The sequence below is a fragment of the Rattus norvegicus genome, chromosome Y (assembly GCF_036323735.1).
Source record: "Rattus norvegicus strain BN/NHsdMcwi chromosome Y, GRCr8, whole genome shotgun sequence".
Lineage (NCBI taxonomy): Eukaryota > Metazoa > Chordata > Mammalia > Rodentia > Muridae > Rattus > Rattus norvegicus.
Window position 1 is genome coordinate 11,893,115 of NC_086040.1, and position 11,190 is coordinate 11,904,304.

An 11,190-nucleotide genomic window follows, 5' to 3' on the forward strand; every position below is an offset into this window, starting at 1 on the left:
AAGATGTAAGAGAATATTAAGCACATAAAATAAAATATAAAATTTTGCACAATAAATAATGATAACCTTTATTGGTTTTCCTCTAATGTAAACAGCTTCTTATTGTTGGAGTGAAGATCAGATGATTTGAACTAAATTTGTGAGAAATACCACCTGCACTCAGAAGATAAGAAACAGAGAAAGATAAGCAATAATGTATGCTATGGAACAATGAACTGGGAGATAGTATTCTATGGAATATATAGAACAATAAATTTGACCTGTCTGTTACTGGTAAGGTGGGGACTTCATTACAAATAACTATGTACTTAAAAATGTTTTATTTTATTTCTTAAGTTTGTATTGTTGCTCTGAAATCTCTGGGTTTTGTATTAAGATCTTGACATATTTAATGATAGTTTTGAAATATTAGTTTTATAATCAAAAGCCATGCTTTGTACATACTTTTTAAGCAACAAAAAAGAGAAGTGTCTGCTTGGGTTTTATGAAGAAAGTTACTATGTTAAACATGAATTTATTTTTCTGATATATAACTTCTCTTCATATACCATGCTTGTTGATGAAACCTTAGCACATAGGAATGCGTATTAAACATCTTAGTATAGTTTCAGGATTTTATTGTATCTTGTTTGACATGTGCATTTCTATTAAAATGCTATCTTTTTCTAAGTCTCTTAATTTAACTGGAGAGGTTTTCAATAACTCCTAGTCCGTTGTTAATTCATATAACCAGTATTTGGTGTTGTTATTAAACTTTTTGACAGTAACTTCTTAATGGTCTTTATTTTGAAGGTATATTTAATATATATATATATTATATTTTAAATATTTTATAAAAAGATTAAATTTTTAAAGGAAATATCACTTAGTGATGGACAGTTTTATAGGCATTCTCTAAAATACTGAATATTCTACATTTTTAAATAATATAAAAATTTTATAAATAGCAAATCTTTTATTAACTTTAACATACACTACTCTAGTTAATATAACGACAAATATGTTACTTATTTTTATCTTAGAAATTTTTTCTTAGTTTTTCAGTAATTAATCTTGACTTCGCTATCTGAGCTTCCTCATCGTTATTCACAAAGAAATCTATTGATGTTTTATTGAGAATAGTAAGGGATGTTCATTAATACATAGATACATAATAATGTGACAATATACACAATGATATTTCATTCACCCCTACGAAAACTAAACTATGATGGTTTCAGGAAAATAGATGTAACTAGAAAATATACCGTGTAATGTAACAAAGACTCAGAAAGGCAAATACCATGTGTTCTTTCTCATATAGATCAAAGAATCTCCTTTTAATATACTTGTATATAGGTGAAGCTGTGGGTGGTTTGATTTCATTTAACTGGTATAGGTCTCAGAGATTAGAAACTAGGGTTTTAAACAGTGTGGTATGTAAGATATTGAACATGTGGGATATGAATGTAGAAGTAAGAATAATGAAGAGAGACTAGTATAAGTGGTAAGGGACATAGGGCAGGTGGGAACAAAGAACTGAGGAAGCGAGGATGAATCTGAATGTCTACAAACATAACATAAGGCAACCTTTTACTTTATAGGTTAGGTTAAAATATACTAAAATTTAAAAATAATACCATAATGTTTAATGCTATATACATCATGTTTGAGGAAAAATGCCAACAATATATTTATCTTATGTGATCTTAGTCATATTATCCATAATTATTTGGTAAAACCATCATTTGTCTGCCAAATGTATAGTACAACTTAAAAAATTGCCTGTGATATAAAAATTCCTTATGATAGGAGAGAATTTTTATTATTAGATCAAATTTTAAAATCTGTGATTTGATCTATGTTTAAACTTTCTTTTCCTGAAGTTTGCTCCTCCTGACATTCACTCATACTAAATTATAATTTTCAATGTTAACTTACTACTATAAAAATTCAACAGGGTTGTTGAAATTGCACAATTATAAGTAATATTATGCATAAACTACAGGACATCCTCTACAAAGCCCATAGATACAAAGAATGTAAACAAGAAGAAAGACTCAAGTGCGTATGATTGACTCTCATGTAGAATGGGGAATAAAATAGTCTAGGAGGCAGATTGAGGGAAGGAACTAGATGGGAGAAGGAAGGAAGAAGAGAATGGATTCTGTGTGGGAAGGGACAGGAGATATGACCCGATAGTCATGAGAAAGAAAGGAAATCTTGAACTTTGAGATATGAGGAGGTGGGAGAAACCTCCAGGAAGAGAAAGAGACCTGGGATAATGTAGGTACCCATGAATCAATGGGGTGACCTAAGCTGTGACTTACATTGCTGATATGGATCATTAAGAGGCCAACTCCTGTAACCCGTAAGGACCACCAGTGGAGGACTAAACACACAAGTACTCCCACAAAACTTTGTAGGCAAAATTTTTCAAGTCTAAAAGAAATTGAGAACCGCATTCTAGGGTCAATGTTGTCCTTTGCTTTACTGATGGCTGGTAATTTTTGTATAAAATAAGGATTTGGGAGATTATCATTAGAAGTAGGTATACAATATTTATACTGTTATATTCATGCTTTAGCTGTGCCCACTTTGTTGCCAATATCATTGCAAAAATAAAATTAAAAAACAGATTTTTCGAGTACACTTTCAGGAACATATATAAAGTTCCCTTTCAAAGATTGTACAATAAGTAAATGTAATACAATATTCAATCAACTAAACGTCTGGAGGGAAAATATTGGACTTTTGGGAAACAGAGAAAACCTAGGAACTTGAACTGTATATCACAGGAATGGACCTGGGGGTGGAATTATTATCCAGAAGAATCTCCTCCACCCCATGTTCCTAGATCTTTTTTATCATGGACAAGGCCCTGACCAACATTCTCTATTCCGATCATGTAAGTAATTATGAAGCAAAGAGAAGTCTCTAGCTTTAGAGATATATAGTATGTAAAGGTTTCCACTGTGTCACAGGAGACACTCTTGGTAAGGGAACCCTCAAATCTGGACAATATAAGGAAAGCTGTTCAGCAGGTAGGACATGGCAGTTCTCAGTGACATCATCATTAGGCCCTCCCTGAAAATCTCCTGTATCCTAGAGAGCCCTAGCTATTCTGTGATGTCACAAGTGTTGTGGTGACAGCAACTGCCTCTTGGATATGCTTTGAGGACCTCTAGGGTTAACTCATTGACCTCCTATTCTGGCTAAACAGGCATTAGGGAGGGAGATAAAAAAGAAGGAAGCTGCCCTTCTGTCATTGTATAAAAAAGGAAGAAATAAATGGTCCCTAGGAAAGTTCAGTGAATATTGGGTAGGGGTTGAGTGTGTTTGCTGAAGAGATAACCTTGATCTGAACCTTCCACACATGGGAATCAGGAGCTGAGATCCTCTCAGAATCATCTGGACTTCCCTGCTTGATACGGTTCCTAGAAGTCAGAGAGTTTATATAATCAGTTTCTTCATTCAAAAAGCTGTTGTTGGGAAGGGCACAGTTGTTCTCCTCAGAGCTCATGCCTTTTACTCTTTTTGCCCTGGAGAAAAAGGTTAAAAGAAACAAAGGAAAGACAAGTATTGTGTCATCAGCTCAGTGTAAACGCCTCCATGCTTTGTATACCTATAGTGCAGTTTGTGTCTGACACTGATATCTAGGAGAGAAGAGCTTTTAGTTGAGACTTCACCATCTCAGTATTTCCACTAGTATTACTCTGACTACTGCTTCAGATTTACAAGTCAATATGTGTCATTACTTGGCAGCTTTTTCGTTCTTTTATAACTTTCATTTATTTATTTTTTAGCAAATTTCATTGCTTTTTTTAACTAGATGTTTCTATATTTACATTTCAAATATTATTTCCTTTCCCAGTTTCCTGCCCATACGATCCTTACCCATTCCGATTTACCTCTTCTCTAACCAGACTTTCTCCAGCATGACATTTCCTTGAACTGAAACATGTACAAGGGAGGACAAGGGCTTCTCTTTCCAATGTTGCCCAAAAAGGCCATTATCTGCCATATATGCATTTGGAGCCATAGTTCAGTCCATCTCCTTTCTTTGCATATTGGTATAGTATGAGATAGCTCTGGTTCATTGGCATTGTTGTTCTTAAGGGGTTGAAAGTACCTTCACCTCTTGTAATACTTTTTCAAAGTTTACCAATACAGGTTCGTTTTCAGTTCACAGGTTTGCTAGTAGCATTCACTTCTGTATTTGACATGCTGTATCTATGTCTCTCAGGAAGTATCTTTTCCTGGTTCCTGGCAGAATGCACTTCTTACCTTCATCAATCTTTTCTAGTTATGTTGGCTGATGTATATATATATATATATATATATATATATATATATATATATATATATATATATATATATATATATGATTTTGGTGGCTCATACACCTATGTGGTTAAGTGGAATGTTAACATGGGTTCTGCCCAACTATGTCAAGAATGAAGAATTCACAAATGACAATTTCAAAGAGACTCCCTCCTGTTTTTATACATCTATTGAAGTAGACGTTTAACTGCTCCTCAAGCCATGTTTCTCCCTCCCCATCGTCCAGTATCTTAGGTTTGGCCTGAAGAAAGTATCATGGTAAAACATGCTAAACCCTCAAGTCTGGCCATGGGAACACTGGAAGCTATGTAGTGTAGTCCGGATATCAAATGGGACAGGAAAACAAATTCAATAGTCCATGTTGTTCTTTGCTTTCCTGATGCCTGGTAATTTTTTAATAAGGATTTGGGAGTTTATCATTAGAAAAAGGTACACAGTATTTACACTGTAATACTCACTCTATAGCTAGACTCACTTGTGACCAAAATCATTGCAGAAAATGGAATTGGAAAACAAAATTTATGAGTACAAATTGAGGAATATTTACAAAGTCCCTTATCAAGGAATTTACAATAAGATATTGAAATACAATATTCATTCTACTCAAGGTCTGTAGGGAAAATACTGACCTTTGGGAAACGGAGAAACCCTAGAAAATTGAACTGTAGGTTACAAAAATGAATCTGTGACATATAGACTAAAAATATTATCTAGAAGAATCTCCTACTTTCCATGGTCCTAAATCCTTTTTACTCATGCCAAGTCCCTTAATAACTTTCTGCATTCAGAGAATGTAACCACTAGTGAAGCAGAGAGAAGTCTCTAACTTTACGGAGGTGGAGTACATAAAGATTTCCACTGTGTTACAGGAAACATACCTGGAAAGTGCAAATTCGAATCTGGTCAATATGAGGAAAGTTGTTCAGCAGGTCGTCCATGGCAGTTCTCAGTGACATCATCATTAGGCCCTCCCTGGAAATACTCTCTCCTGACCTGGAGAGCCCTAGCTTCTTCTGTGATGTCACAACTATTGTCGTGACTGCAACTGGCTCCCAGACATTCTTTCCATACCTCTAGGTTTTACTAATTGGCCTCTAATTCAGAGCAATTTCGGGAGTGATAACGAAGAGGATGAAGAGATAAGAAATAGGGAGAAAGAAGCTGGCCCTCTGTCATGGTATACAAAAGAAGGAATAAATATGTGGTCCTATGGAAATCTCAGTGAGTCCTTTACAGGGATTTAGTGCTATCGCTGAAGATATAGCCATGATCTAAGTTTTCCATATAAGGGAATCAGGAGTGGGGAGACCCTCAGAAGCATCTGGACTTCCCTGTAGTTATGGTTCCTGGAGAGTTTATATCATTCATTTCTTACTTCCAAAAGCCAAGTGTTGTGAATGGCACAGTTGTTTTCCTGAGAACTCATGACCTTTACTCTTTTTTTCAAGAAGAAAAAGTCCTAAGGAAGAAGTGAAAAACAAGTATTGTGTCCCTGACTCCAAGTAAACTCCTCCATGCTTTGGATACCTATAGTGCAGTTTGTGTTTTGTTTTGTTTTTTGTTTTTTTTTTGTTTTTTGTTTTTTTTTTGTTTTTTGTTTGTTTTTTGTTTTTTTTTTTTTTTTTTTTTTGTAGAGAGAAGTGCTTCTAGTTGAGACATCATCATCTCAGACATTCCAGTAATACTACTCTGACTACCACTTCAGATTTCCGAGTCAATATGTGTGATTACTTGGCAGCTTTCTTTTCCTTTATATCCCTTTTTTCATTTTTAGTGAAATTTATTGATTTTTTTTAACAGAATGTTTCTATATTTACTTTAAAAATATTATTTCCTTTCCCAGTTTCCTGCGGAAAAGATTCCTAACCATTCCATTTCTTTCTTCTCTATCCAGCCTTTCTGCTGCACGACATTCCCTTGAACTGGGAGACAAATTAGGGAGGACAAGGGCTTCTCTTTACAATGTTGCCCTAAAAGGCCAACTTCTGCCACATATGCATTTGGAGCCATTGGTCCCTTGTAGGTTCTGTGTATATTGGTCTAGTATGAGAAAGCAGTGGTTCATTGTCATTGTTTTTCCTATGGGGTTGAAAGCACCTTCAGCTCTTCTAATCCTTTTTCAAAATTTACCAAAAAGAGATCCGTTTTCAGTTCACTAGTTTGCTACTAGCATTCACTTCTGTACTTGACATGTGGTATCTGTGTCTCTCAGGAAATATCTCTATCCAGTTTCAGGTAGAATGCACTTCTTACCTGCAAACTTACCTAGTTTTGTTGGCTGATGCATACATATATACTTTTGGTGGATCCTAAAACTATGTAGTTAAGAGGAATGTTAACATGGATTCTGCCCAACTATTTCAAGAATGTAGACTTCAAAAATGACAATTTCTAAAAGACTTCCTCCTGTTCTTATACATCTATTGAAGTAGACTTTAATTGGACCTCAAGACATTCTTCTCCCTGCACATCATCTGGTATCTTAATTTTGGCTTTAAGAAAAAATCATGGTAAAACATCCTAAACCCTCATATCTGGCCTTTGCAACACTGGAAGCTAGATATTGTAGTACTGATATCAAATGGGATAAAAACCGAACTCAATAGTACATGTTGTACTTTGCTTTCCTGATGTCTGGTAATTTTTCAATAAAATAAGGATTTGGGAGTTTGCCATTTGTAGTAGGTACCCAGTATTAACACTTTTATACTCACTTTTTAGCTGTGCCCCCTTGTTGACCAAAATCATTGCAGAAAACGGAATTGGAAAACAGAATTTTTGTGTACACATTGATGAATATTTACAATGTCCCCAATCAAGGAATTTTCAATAAGAAATTGAAATACAATATTCATTCAATTAAACATTTGTAGGGAAAATATTAGACTTTGGGAAACAGACAAAACCTAGAATATTGAACAGTGTCTCAGGAATGAACCTGGGAATAAAAATCTTGTCTGGAAGAATCTCCTACACTCCATGTTCCTTAATCTTTCTACCCATGCCAAGACCCTGACTAACTTTCTCCATTCAGAGCATGTAAACACTATTGAAGCAGACAGAAGTCTGTAGCTTATGGAGATGGTGTAAGTAAAAGTTTCCTCTATGTCAAAGGAGACAGACCTGGAAAGGACACCCTCGAATCTTGTCAATGTAAGGAAAGCTGTTCAGGATGTAGGACATGGCAGTCCTCAGTGACATCACCATTAGGCATGCCCTGAAAACTCTCTTGTAACCTGGAGAGCCTTAATTTCTTCTGTGGTGTCACAACTGGATCGTGACTGCAACTTCCTCTCAGATATCCTTCAGTAACTGTAAGGTTTACTAATTGACCTCTAATTCAGAGGAAAAACAAGTATTGTGTCCCTAACTCAAGTTAAACTCCTCAATGCTTTGGAAACCTATAGTGCACTTTGTGTCTGACACTGATATCTGGGAGAGAAAAGTTCTTCTAGTTGAGAACTTATTATCTCAGTCCATTAGTATTACACTGAATACCACTTCAAATTTCTGAGTCAATATTTTTTTCTTTTTTAACTCGATATTTCTATATAAACATTTAAAATATTATTACCTTTCCCAGTTTCCTGCCCATAAGATCCCTACCTGTTCCATTTCCTTCTTCTCTAACCAGTCTTTCTGCCGCATGACATTCCCCTGAACTGGCAGACAAACTGTGGAGGACAAGGCCTCTCTTTCCACTGTTGCCAAAAAGGCCATCCTCTGCCACATATGCATTTCTAGCCGTAGGTCAGTCCATGTACTTTTTTTGTATGTTGGTCTAGTACAAGAAAGCTCTGGTTCATTGGCATTGTTTTTCATATGGGTTTGAAAAAACCCTCAGCTCCCCTAACCTTTATCAAATTTTACCAACAAGTGCTCAAATGGGACAAGAAACTGAAATCAATAGTCCATGTTGTCCTTTGCTTTCCTGATGTCTGGTAATTTTTCGATAAAATAAGGCTTTGGGAGTTTATCATTTGAAGTAGGTACACAGTATTTACACTTATATACTCACTCTATATCTGGCCCCCCTTTGTGACCAAAATCATTGCAGAGATTGGAGTTGGAAAACAAAATTTTTGAGTACACTTTGAGGAATATATACAAAGTCCCTTGTCATGCCCACCCATGACCAGCAAGGAAGACACGACCAACAAAGATCTTCTTCAAGCAGTTTTATTCAGGAATCTTGTTACAATCTTCTGACCCCTGGGAACCCCTGAAGAACACTTAAATAGCTAGTGCTGGCCAATGCCAGCAAGCTACATGGGTCATGAAGAAAGGTTGTCACTATGCAGAAGCTAGCAGTCCAGGCAGGCATAGCCAAATAAAGACTTGCTTACTACAAGAAGTGTGCACCATTGGGAGAGTGGAAGGCGGAAACCAACACCATCTTTGAGGGTCGCCACATCGCAGCTGCCTACAGTTCCCCCTTTTTGTTTAATTAATCAAGCAGGCAAAGGCAGCATTGAGTGTGGCGGCCCCCCAACCCCCTGTGTTTGGATCATCTATTCATTAAACCAGTCTAGGACACCTGGTCTCCCACAAGGTTCCATTCCTTAGATAGAAGGGAGGTTGCCCATCACTGGGAAGGGTCACTCACACATACTCAGGCATGAGGTACAACAACGTCTTCTGAATGACTGTAACACAGGTTTGAAGGGACTATCCTGTTTCAATGGCTGCAAATACCTGTACCACCATAACTGCATGCCGTCTCTGAGCAAACCTCATTCTACAGACACAACACGGGTGCACTAGGGAGACAAGCAGCAAGAATCCAGCTAGGGTTCCCATACCCGCCCACTCCCTCAGATGATTCATAGCAGCCTCAATCCAAGATGACAATACCGTAGCCAGGCTTGCATCTGCACATGTGCTGTTTACGGTCACGATGGCTACACATAGCTGATCCATTAAGAAATCAAATTCCCCTGTAAATTACCTAGAAGATAACATGACAACTTTTTAGACAAATTAGAGGAGTGGATTTAAAAGTCATGATGTATCGGCATGAGTCTCGGGAAAACCGATAGTATCCCCCACAGGTGTTCCATTTGGACCAACATTTGGGTCACACCAACAAGTGTCAGCAACAGTGGGATCTTCATTCTTGTTGCACCTCCTGGTCCATCTTTCAAGGACCCACAATGGATCTTGCAGGTCCTGAGGAAACACACAAACAGACCCTCTTGCCCATGCCAACACAGGATCTGTCCCATGCCATAAGCCAGTAATCACATCTTTCCGTGTCACATAACCTTTCAACATGCCCGCCCGACACTGATGTCTGTAAGTGGCAGAAAGGCAATCATCATCCAAAATTAAAGAAAATTAAGAGTAAAAAAGGCTAAGGATATCTGTTCCCTGGTGGTTCTACCATGGCCTATTCTCCCTTTTTGTTTAATTACGCATTCCTTCACGGTATGATATGCTTGCTCAACAATACCTTGACGTTGGGGATTATAAGGCAGGCCATGGCTCAACTGCACATCCATCTGTTTACGGAAGGATTTGAAAGATTTGGAAGTTTATGCTGGGTCATTATCAGTTTTCAAGTGTTGAGGCTTTCCCCAAGCAGCACAGTCTTATAGGCAGTGTCCAATAACATTGCGTGCATTTTCTCCACTCATAGGGGTATCATGAATGACACCTGAACAAGTATCCACAGTAACATGAATGTATTTTAGAGACCCAAATCCAGATATGTGAGTTACATCCATTTACCAAAACTTTAGAGGCAGTGCACCCCTGGGATTAACCCCTACTCTAGGGGAATGGTGAAAGGTGATACACTGCTGACATCCTAAAACTGTCTGTCGAGCATCTGCTCGAGACAGATTAAACTTCTGGTCTAAGATCTTATTAGGCACATTAAATTGTTTATGAAACTGTTGGGCTTGATCCAATGATGAACTTAAGAAGATGAACTCCATTCGGGTACATCTATCCACAAGATAATTTTACTCACAGAGAGGAACAGTCAAACCTTTATGAGCTCTAATATGTTGGACAAAAATCTTGTGACCTCTTTTTCAGATCAATTCCTGAAGTTTCCTCAGCTGCTGCATTCTGTGCTGCTAATTTTAATAGGGCAAGCCACTTCTAATATCTTAACAGTATTAACAACATATGATGAATCAGAGAGCAAATTAAAGGCAAAGGAACAATTTTTATACACTTCCTGCACAATCATGAGTTCATTTATTTGTGGAGAGCCATGTTGATATTGATACAAAATTTGCTCTTAATGGTTAATCACATAAGCTCCACAGCCATTTTTGGATCCATCAATAAAAATGTTTGGACCCCCTGTATAGGAACACTGGAGGTAATCTTAGAAAGACCACGGGATGTTCTTTAAAGAAGGATAGCAAAGAGTGTTTTGGATAATGATTATCTATCTCTCCATTGAATCCACAGATTAATATAGCCCAATCATCCACAATGCCACACAAGATCTATATATGCTGACCTGTATAGGGCACTATGATCGAGGTTGGGCAAACACCAAAAAATTGTATGCACTGTTGGATCCCATTCAGGGCTAATCGTGCAACTGCTGTAGGATAATATTCTACTGATCTAACTGGAAAAGTCTTGGGATATACCCAAAGCAGAGGGACATCTTGCCACAACAATCCTGTGGGCTGCCTGTAGGTGGCTAGAATGCATAGCACAATGTATGCACCCTCCTTCCATCGATGTAAGATTGTGCCTTGTAATCCTTTTTCGACCTTCTTTAAACCTTGCCTTGCTTCATCAGTGAATTGTCTAGGAGCTTCCAAGGCCGAATTTCCAACTAAAGTATTATACAATGGTTTTAATTCATAATTTGGAAATTTTAAATGACATCTGACCCAA

The 11,190-nt window shown here is 37.2% G+C and overlaps 1 long non-coding RNA gene across 1 annotated transcript in view; it reads left to right on the top strand.

The window, feature by feature from the left end:
- The window catches only part of LOC134484485 (uncharacterized), a 33,094-nt gene extending 32,817 nt beyond the window's left edge, over positions 1-277 (top strand). Inside the window, exon 3 of the long non-coding RNA XR_010061953.1 lies at positions 96-277. This is a non-coding gene — a long non-coding RNA (uncharacterized LOC134484485). The remainder of the gene's footprint in view (positions 1-95) is intronic.
- Positions 278-11,190: the final 10,913 nt, after the last annotated feature.